Source organism: Euprymna scolopes, chromosome 46 (assembly GCF_053919585.1).
Source record: "Euprymna scolopes isolate OS-2025 chromosome 46, ASM5391958v1, whole genome shotgun sequence".
Taxonomy (NCBI): domain Eukaryota; kingdom Metazoa; phylum Mollusca; class Cephalopoda; order Sepiida; family Sepiolidae; genus Euprymna; species Euprymna scolopes.
This window is the reverse complement of record NC_136527.1, coordinates 178,865,335-178,877,042: the sequence shown is the minus strand read 5'-3', so window position 1 is coordinate 178,877,042 and position 11,708 is coordinate 178,865,335.

The window sequence follows — 11,708 nt, the reverse complement described above, 5'->3', positions numbered from 1 at the left end:
AAATCACATATTAGTTTTGTTTTTTATTATTTAATGATAAAACATATTTTTAATATTTATATAGTAAAGTAAAACAAAGTTTATAATAAAAAATAAAACAAATTCAATTGTTTTATCATCAATCATAAATCAGTTTTGTTTTTATTATGATAAGATAAAGCATTTTTAATGTTTATAGAAATAAAGTAAACCAAAGGTTATAAAAAATAAAACAAATTCAATTATATAAATAATAGTTTTTGCATGTTGTAAATATGACAGGATTGAACTCACAAACGAGTTACATTTTATTGGAAACCTCATATGAAACAGAATCAAAATGATAAGATATTTCCTTACTTAGTAAAGAACTAGACGATACAGTCATTGCTAAGGATATGGCATAGAGACAATTATCTCTGTAACTTGTACACAATTTGCATTTTGTCCGAGAAAACATTAAAACATTAATTTATATATATATATATATATATATATATATATATATATATATATATATACGTACATATATGTGTATATATATATATATGATACATTTATATGATACATTCATATATATATATATATATATATGTATATATATATATATATATATATATACATATATATATATATATATATATACCGTCAAAGAATGAGAGTTCAATGTAGAAACGTTGTTTATAATAAAATTGAATGACAAAATACAACGCGTGACTCTATACAGACTCTCATTCTTTGACATTATTCTCGTGTTACCTGCGCACAGTTCAAACAATTCAAAATACAACTGTCAGATACAACACTTGGCTCTATACGGACTTCTTTCTAAAAATTTACAACATACAAAGGAAGAAGAAAAATAAAAAAATAAACTAAGGACACAGTGATAAATTTTAAGCAAGTAAAATATTTGTTTATTTTCCTAATATTACGTTGTGATTTGGTTTCAAGTGCACTTGATGTGTATTTTATTTTATTCAAATTAAAACAATGTTTCTATATTGAACTCTCATTCTTTGATATATATATATATATATATATATCAAATTTATGATATGATTTATTTATAAATTTATGATAGGTTATGATAATATGTCTTCTCTATTTCTATTTTTTCTAATAAAGTACTAGGTATATATATATATATATATATATATATATATATATATATATATATATATATATATATATATATATATATATATAAGGTTCTGGTAATAAAATTCTTCATTATTTCTATTTTTCTAATGAAATACTAGATTATATAGCTATATATATATATAAATATATATGAAAGAAAGAGAGAGAGAGAGAGAGAGAGGGGGAGACAGAGACTTTCCAATAGTAAAATTCTTCAGCGTGAAGGAGGCATTGATTTTGCTTCAACTCCTCATTGTTGTTGTCCAGGAAAAACGAATGTTTCCAATCAGGTTTACAAAGAATATCAATTGCAAACTGTTACTGATTTTGATTCAAATTTCCAGTGAGGCTGTCCAAGGAATTTTAGTATTTTAGAACTAGAATACATAGAAAATTAATGCACAACTTCATGTAAAACATTATTATTTATTCTACTTTTCGATGTCGCCAACGTAATTCTAGTACAACTTAATATAAAACATTCCTCTTTAACGTTACTGGTGATTTCCACAGTATTGAGTGCACTATCCACGTAGGACATTCAGATGATTTCAGCATTAATTATTATGCGCTTTTGATTTTACAATATAAGAAAGTTTTCAAATCCATGATGTCTTGTTAAAAGTATGACATTAAAACATTAGCAAAGTTAAATCCTTCTGTTACTATTATATCTAAGCTTTACTTTCTGTCTTATCGCGAGTTTTACAAGTCCTTAAATGAAATGTGCTCTGAAGGATTCATAGCAAGTATACGTCTTCGATATACATACTCTCGACTAATCTGACAAGCAGCAAAATTCCACCTCTTCACTGTTCACTTACACCCCAATCATTTGTGTGATTTTGTTGCTAATCGCGTTTTTCAGTGGTATGTACATCAAGGGGGCACAAATGCATTGAGTTCCGCAGAGAACATTCCATTAAAATACTTGTAAAACAAGCACAAGGATGCAACATTGTGGCGATGGGACAGAGGATAGAGCCTTGTTGACAAAGTGGGACCTATTAGATCTCACACCCTTTGTGGACACTTTTAAAGAAGGAAACACTAGTGGTAGATACACCAGCCCAGATGTGGCAACAACACTCCATACATGGCTTAATGATGGCCTTATAGAGGTACAGGATATTCTCAGGTATGAACAATTTTTTTAGCACGATAGAGGGAACCCATCTCCCTTGAAGCAGCCTTCATACTGTCCTCAATGTATTTATTCCCGTTCATGTTTGTCAGAAAGAAGATTAGATTTGGAAATGTGGTGAACTAGTTCTTGATTGATTAGCGTCTCAAAGATTTTAACTAAGAAGGAGAGGAGAATTATAAGGCGATAGTTGAGATAGTCCTTACACAACAATTCTTGTACGCTGGTCACACAGAGGCCATCTTCCAGCTATTAGAGAAGCAGGATTCTGCAAGGTATTTGTTGTAGAGTTTTGACAGTATGGTGTCTAGTTCAGCTGAGCATTTCTTACTTATGTTTAAATGTACATGAAAACGATCCTCATTTTCCATAATCCACCTAAGCCGTGTGAAAATGTACCAGAACATTATATGACAATATGATTAACATATTCATATCTAATATCGTATTAGCCAATGTGAAAATGTACCACAACATTATATGACAATATGATTAACATATTCATATCTAATATCGTATTAGCCAATGTGAAAATGTACCATAATATTATGACAATATGATTAACATATTTATATCTAATATTGTATTAGCAAATGTGAAAATGTACCATAATATTATATAACAATATGGTAAAAATATTCATACCTAATCTTGAATTAGCCTATGTGAAAATCTACCAGAAAATTATATGAAAATATGATTAACATATTCATATCTAATATTGAATTAGCTCATGTGAAAACATAACACAATATTATATAACAATATGATTAATATATTCATATCTAATCTTGAATTAGCACATCTGAAAATGTACCTTATTATATGACAATGTGGTAAAAATATTTATATATAATATTGAATTAGCCCATGTGAAAAGATACCAGAATATTATATCAAAATATGATTAACATATTCACATCTAATTTTGAATTAACCCTTGTGAACATGTACCACAACATTACATGACAGTATGATTAACATATTCATATCTAATATTGTATTAGCCAATGTAAAAATGTACTATAATATTATATAACAATATGGTATAAATTTTTATATCTAATATTGAATTAGTCCATGTGAAATATACAAGATTATATGACAATATGATTAACATATTCATATCTCATATCGTAATAGTCAATGTAAAAATGTACCATAATATTATATGACAATACGATAAAAAATATTCATATCTGATCTTGAAATAGTCCCTGTGAAAATATACACCATTATATGACAATATGATTACCATATTCATATGTAATCTTAAATTAGTCCATGTGAAAATATACGACATTATATAACAATATGATTGATATATTCATATCTAATCTTGAAGTAGCCCATGTGAAAATGTACCACATTATATGAATATATCATTTACGTAATCATATCTAATCTTGAATTAGTAATGCAGCTATATTAACACAATATATGCATGCACTTCTAAATTTTTTGTAATAAAAATGTGGTATGTACATACGTAAAAAAATAATGACACTATTATAAAAATAAACCAATTGAAAATAAATATTCTTCAATAAAAATGTTGCCCTCGAACACACACAAAAATGTATCCGTTATAAAAAATGTCAAAAATATTTTCATAAATCTTCCCAATCGAAACCAGCATAGTTTATACATTTAAAACTGTAAAGTCTAATCTTTTTTTATATTATGTTTCAACAACCTTAAAAAATATCTGCAAAGATGGAGTTAGATAATATTAAAGATTTTAGATTTAGGGAACATTTCTTATATAATGCAATATTAGATATGATTATGTTAATGTTACTCACTTCAGGACCAGTTGACGTCATCATTTGCAGTTTCCAAAGTTTGTTGCAGGAGTGAGAGGAGCATATCGACTGTGGCTTTTCTACGTTTTAGGGATTAGAGTCTACATGTTAACTATTCTGTACTTTCACCTAACAAATTAATAAAACAAAAGATACGTTTGTTATGTTTTGGGGATTAGAGTCTAAATGTTGTTAACTATTCTGTACTTTAACCTAACAAATTAATAAACAAAAGATATGTTTGTTATGTTTTGGGGATTAGAATCTACATGTTGTTAACTATTCTGTACTTTCACCTAACAAATTTATAAATAAAAAATACGTTTTTTATGTTTTGTGGATTAGAGTCTACATGTTGTTAACTATTCTGTACTTTCACCTAACAAATTTATAAACAAAAGATACGTTTGTTATGTTTTGGGGATTAGAATCTACATGTTAACTATTCTGTACTTTCACCTAACAAATTAATAAACAAAAGATACGTTTTTTATGTTTTGGGGATTAAAATCTACATGTTGTTAACTATTCTGTACTTTCACCTAACAAATTAATAAACAAAAGATACGTTTTTTATGTTTTGGGGATTAGAATCTACATGTTGTTAACTATTCTGTACTTTCACCTAACAAATTAATAAACAAAAGATACGTTTGTTATGTTTTGGGGATTAGAATCTACATGTTGTTCACTATTCTGTACTTTCACCTAACAAATTAATAAACAAAAGATACGTTTGTTATGTTTTGGGGATTAGAATCTACATGTTGTAACTATTCTGTACTTTCACCTAACAAATTAATAAACAAAATATACGTTTGTTATGTTTTGGGGATTAGAATCTACATGTTGTTCACTATTCTGTACTTTCACCTAACAAATTAATAAACAAAAGATACGTTTGTTATGTTTTGGGGATTAGAATCTACATGTTGTTAACTATTCTGTACTTTCACCTAACAAATTAATAAACAAAAAATACGTTTTTTATGTTTTAGGGATTAGCGTCTACATGTTGGTGAATATTCTGTACTTTCACCTAACAAATTAATAAACAAAAGATACGTTTTTTTATGTTTTGGGGATTAGAATCTACATGTTGTTAACTATTCTGTACTTTCACCTAACAAATTAATAAACAAAAGATACGTTTTTTTATGTTTTGGGGATTAGAATCTACATGTTGTTACTTATTCTGTACTTTCACCTAACAAATTAATAAACAATAGATACGTTTGTTATGTTTTGGGGATTAGAATCTACATGTTGTTAACTATTCTGTACTTTCACCTAACAAATTAATAAAAAAACGATACGTTTTTTTATGTTTTGGGGATTAGAATCTACATGTTGTTAACTATTCTGTACTTTCACCTAACAAATTAATAAACAAAAGATACGTTTTTTATGTTTTGGTGATTAGAATCTACATGTTGTTACTTATTCTGTACTTTCACCTAACAAATTAATAAACAAAAGATACGTTTTTTATGTTTTGGTGATTAGAATCTACATGTTGTTAACTATTCTGTACTTTCACCTAACAAATTAATAAACAAAAGATACGTTTTTTATGTTTTGGGGATTAGAATCTACATGTTGTTACTTATTCTGTACTTTCACCTAACAAATTAATAAACAAAAGATACGTTTTTTATGTTTTGGTGATTAGAATCTACATGTTGTTAACTATTCTGTACTTTCACCTAACAAATTAATAAACAAAAGATACGTTTTTTTATGTTTTGGGGATTAGAATCTACATGTTGTTAACTATTCTGTACTTTCACCTAACAAATTAATAAACAAAAGATACGTTTTTTATGTTTTGGGGATTAGAATCTACATGTTGTTACTTATTCTGTACTTTCACCTAACAAATTAATAAACAAAAGATACGTTTTTTATGTTTTGGTGATTAGAATCTACATGTTGTTAACTATTCTGTACTTTCACCTAACAAATTAATAAACAAAAGATACGTTTTTTTATGTTTTGGGGATTAGAATCTACATGTTGTTAACTATTCTGTACTTTCACCTAACAAATTAATAAACAAAAGATACGTTTTTTATGTTTTGGGGATTAGAATCTACATGTTGTTAACTATTCTGTACTTTCACTTAACAAATTAATAAACAAAAGATACGTTTGTTATGTTTTGGGGATTAGAATCTACATGTTGTTAACTATTCTGTACTTTTACTTAACAAATTAATAAACAAAAGATACGTTTTTTATGTTTTGGTGATTAAAATCTACATGTTGTTAACTATTCTGTACTTTCACCTAACAAATTAATAAACAAAAGATACGTTTTTTTATGTTTTGGGGATTAGAACCTACATGTTGTTAACTATTCTGTACTTTCACCTAACAAATTAATAAACAAAAGATACGTTTTTTATGTTTTGGGGATTAAAATCTACATGTTGTTAACTATTCTGTACTTTCACCTAACAAATTAATAAACAAAAGATACGTTTTTTATGTTTTGGGGATTAGAATCTACATGTTGTTAACTATTCTGTACTTTCACCTAACAAATTAATAAACAAAAGATACGTTTTTTATGTTTTGGGGATTAGAATCTACATGTTGTTAACTATTCTGTACTTTCACCTAACAAATTAATAAACAAAAGATACGTTTTTTATGTTTTGGGGATTAGAATCTACATGTTGTTAACTATTCTGTACTTTCACCTAACAAATTAATAAACAAAAGATACGTTTGTTATGTTTTGGGGATTAGAATCTACATGTTGTTAATTATTCTGTACTTTCACCTAACAAATTAATAAACAAAAGATACGTTTTTTATGTTTTGGGGATTAGAATCTACATGTTGTTAACTATTCTGTACTTTCACCTAACAAATTAATAAACATAAGATAGGTTTTTTATGTTTTGGGGATTAGAATCTACATGTTGTTAACTATTCTGTACTTTCACCTAACAAATTAATAAACAAAAGATAGTTTTTTTATGTTTTGGGGATTAGAATCTACATGTTGTTACTTATTCTGTACTTTTACTTAACAAATTAATAAACAAAAGATACGTTTTTTATGTTTTGGGGATTAAAATCTACATGTTGTTAACTATTCTGTACTTTCACCTAACAAATTAATAAACAAAAGATACGTTTTTTTATGTTTTGGTGATTAGAATCTACATGTTGTTAACTATTCTGTACTTTCACCTAACAAATTAATAAACAAAAGATACGTTTTTTATGTTTTGGGGATTAGAATCTACATGTTGTTAACTATTCTGTACTTTCACCTAACAAATTAATAAACAAAAGATACGTTTTTTATGTTTTGGGGATTAGAATCTACATGTTGTAAACTATTCTGTACTTTCACCTAACAAATTAATAAACAAAAGATACGTTTGTTATGTTTTGGTGATTAGAATCTACATGTTGTTAACTATTCTGTACTTTCACCTAACAAATTAATAAACCAAAGATACGTTTTTTATGTTTTGGGGATTAGAATCTACATGTTGTTACCTATTCTGTACTTTCACCTAACAAATTAATAAACAAAAGATACGTTTTTTATGTTTTGGGGATTAGAATCTACATGTTGTTAACTATTCTGTACTTTCACTTAACAAATTAATAAACAAAAGATACGTTTTTTATGTTTTGGGGATTAGAATCTACATGTTGTTAACTATTCTGTACTTTCACCTAACAAATTAATAAACAAAAAATACGTTTTTTATGTTGTAGGGATTAGCGTCTACATGTTGGTGAATATTCTGTACTTCCACCTAACAAATTAATAAACAAAAGATACGTTTTTTATGTTTTGGGGATTAAAATCTACATGTTGTTAACTATTCTGTACTTTTACTTAACAAATTAATAAACAAAAGATACCTTTGTTATGTTTTGGTGATTAGAATCTACATGTTGTTAACTATTCTGTACTTTCACCTAACAAATTAATAAACAAAAGATAGGTTTTTTATGTTTTGGGGATTAGAATCTACATGTTGTTAACTATTCTGTACTTTCACCTAACAAATTAATAAACAAAAGATAGGTTTTTTATGTTTTGGGGATTAGAATCTACATGTTGTTACTTATTCTGTACTTTTACTTAACAAATTAATAAACAAAAGATACGTTTTTTATGTTTTGGGGATTAGAATCTACATGTTGTTAACTATTCTGTACTTTCACCTAACAAATTAATAAACAAAAGATACGTTTTTTTATTTTTTGGGGATTAGAATCTACATGTTGTTAACTATTCTGTACTTTACCCTAACAAATTAATAAACAAAAGATACGTTTTTTATGTTTTGGGGATTAGAATCTACATGTTGTTAACTATTCTGTACTTTCACCTAACAAATTAATAAACAAAAGATAGGTTTTTTATGTTTTGGGGATTAGAATCTACATGTTGTTACTTATTCTGTACTTTTACTTAACAAATTAATAAACAAAAGATACGTTTTTTATGTTTTGGGGATTAGAATCTACATGTTGTTAACTATTCTGTACTTTCACCTAACAAATTAATAAACGAAAGATAGGTTTTTTATGTTTTGGGGATTAGAATCTACATGTTGTTACTTATTCTGTACTTTTACTTAACAAATTAATAAACAAAAGATACGTTTTTTATGTTTTGGGGATTAGAATCTACATGTTGTTAACTATTCTGTACTTCCACCTAACAAATTAATAAACAAAAGATACGTTTTTTATGTTTTGGTGATTAGAATCTACATGTTGTTAACTATTCTGTTCTTTTACTTAACAAATTAATAAACAAAAGATACGTTTTTCATGTTTTGGGGATTAGAATCTACATGTTGTTAACTATTCTGTACTTTCACCTAACAAATTAATAAACAAAAGATAGGTTTTTTATGTTTTGGGGATTAGAATCTACATGTTGTTACTTATTCTGTACTTTTACTTAACAAATTAATAAACAAAAGATACGTTTTTTATGTTTTGGGGATTAGAATCTACATGTTGTTTACTATTCTGTACTTTCACCTAACAAATTAATAAACAAAAGATACGTTTTTTATGTTTTGGTGATTAGAATCTACATGTTGTTAACTATTCTGTACTTTCACCTAACAAATTAATAAACAAAAGATACGTTTTTTATGTTTTGGGGATTAGAATCTACATGTTGTTAACTATTCTGTACTTTCACCTAACAAATTAATAAACAAAGGATACGTTTTTTATGTTTTGGGGATTAGAATCTACATGTTGTTAACTATTCTGTACTTTCACCTAACAAATTAATAAACAAACGATACGTTTGTTATGTTTTGGGGATTAGAATCTACATGTTGTTAACTATTCTGTACTTTCACCTAACAAATTAATAAACAAAAGATACGTTTTTTATGTTTTGGGGATTTGAATCTACATGTTGTTAACTATTCTGTACTTTCACCTAACACATTAATAAACATAAGATAGGTTTTTTATGTTTTGGGGATTAGAATCTACATGTTGTTAACTATTCTGTACTTTCACCTAACAAATTAATAAACAAAAGATAGTTTTTTTATGTTTTGGGGATTAGAATCTACATGTTGTTAACTATTCTGTACTTTCACCTAACAAATTAATAAACAAAAGATACGTTTTTTACGTTTTGGGGATTAGAATCTACATGTTGTTAACTATTCTGTACTTTCACCTAACAAATTAATAAACAAAAGATACGTTTTTTTATGTTTTGGGGATTAGAATCTACATGTTGTTACTTATTCTGTACTTTTACTTAACAAATTTATAAACAAAAGATACGTTTTTTATGTTTTGGTGATTAGAATCTACATGTTGTTAACTATTCTGTACTTTCACCTAACAAATTAATAAACAAAAGATACGTTTTTTATGTTTTGGGGATTAGAATCTACATGTTGTTAACTATTCTGTACTTTCACCTAACAAATTAATAAACAAAAGATACGTTTTTTATGTTTTGGGGATTAGAATCTACATGTTGTTAACTATTCTGTACTTTCACCTAACAAATTAATAAACCAAAGATAGGTTTTTTATGTTTTGGTGATTAGAATCTACATGTTGTTACTTATTCTGTACTTTTACTTAACAAATTAATAAACAAAAGATACGTTTTTTATGTTTTGGGGATTAGAATCTACATGTTGTTAACTATTCTGTACTTTCACCTAACAAATTAATAAACAAAAGATACGTTTTTTATGTTTTGGGGATTAGAATCTACATGTTGTTAACTATTCTGTACTTTCACCTAACAAATTAATAAACAAAAGATACGTTTGTTATGTTTTGGTGATTAGAATCTACATGTTGTTAACTATTCTGTACTTTCACCTAACAAATTAATAAACAAAAGATACGTTTGTTATGTTTTGGTGATTAGAATCTACATGTTGTTAACTATTCTGTACTTTCACCTAACAAATTAATAAACAAAAGATACGTTTTTTATGTTTTGGTGATTAGAATCTACATGTTGTTACTTATTCTGTACTTTTACTTAACAAATTAATAAACAAAAGATACGTTTTTTATGTTTTGGGGATTAGAATCTACATGTTGTTAACTATTCTGTACTTTCACCTAACAAATTAATAAACAAAAGATACGTTTTTTTATGTTTTGGTGATTAGAATCTACATGTTGTTAACTATTCTGTACTTTTACTTAACAAATTAATAAACAAAAGATACGTTTTTTATGTTTTGGGGATTAGAATCTACATGTTGTTAACTATTCTGTACTTTCACCTAACAAATTAATAAACAAAAGATACGTTTTTTATGTTTTGGGGATTAGAATCTACATGTTGTTAACTATTCTGTACTTTCACCTAACAAATTAATAAACAAAAGATACGTTTGTTATGTTTTGGGGGATTAGAATCTACATGTTGTTAACTATTCTGTACTTTTACCTAACAAATTAATAAACAAAAGATACGTTTTTTTATGTTTTGGGGATTAAAATCTACATGTTGTTACTTTTTCTGTACTTTTACTTAACAAATTAATAAACAAAAGATATGTTTGTTATGTTTTAGGGGATTAGTGTCTACATGTTGTTAACTATTCTGTACTTTCACTTAACAAATTAATAAAAAAAGAACCGGCAAAATATTGTTGCTCAATTTCTTAAATGCAATTTTAGATTCACAGAGCTAGCACTTTTTTGATTTGTTTATTGTATTTTGTATTCTGTTTCAAATAACGAAATCATCCCCTCAATAAAAATAACCTTATTGTTTAGAAAACCATTCTAAACAAGAGAGAGGGTCCCTGCTAACTAATTTGTACTTTCAACAAACACTTTCATAAACAAAACATGCACTTTCAAGTATAAACAAAAACAAAACAAAACTCAAAATACAAATAATAATAGAGTTAATGTTTACAAGCTGGGTAAGTTTTTTGAGTTTCAATGCATTTCGAAGCGTTTATTCACTTTGCAAAAACAATTACTCTCAGGTTTTTCATAAAAACAATAAAAAGTGTCTAACATGAGGCAGTCAGCTGTGAATCTCGATAATAATTCACAAATCGAAATTAAACAAATTGCTCATAGAAAGCCACCCAATAATTGTCATGGTGACACATTTTGCAATATTTGTT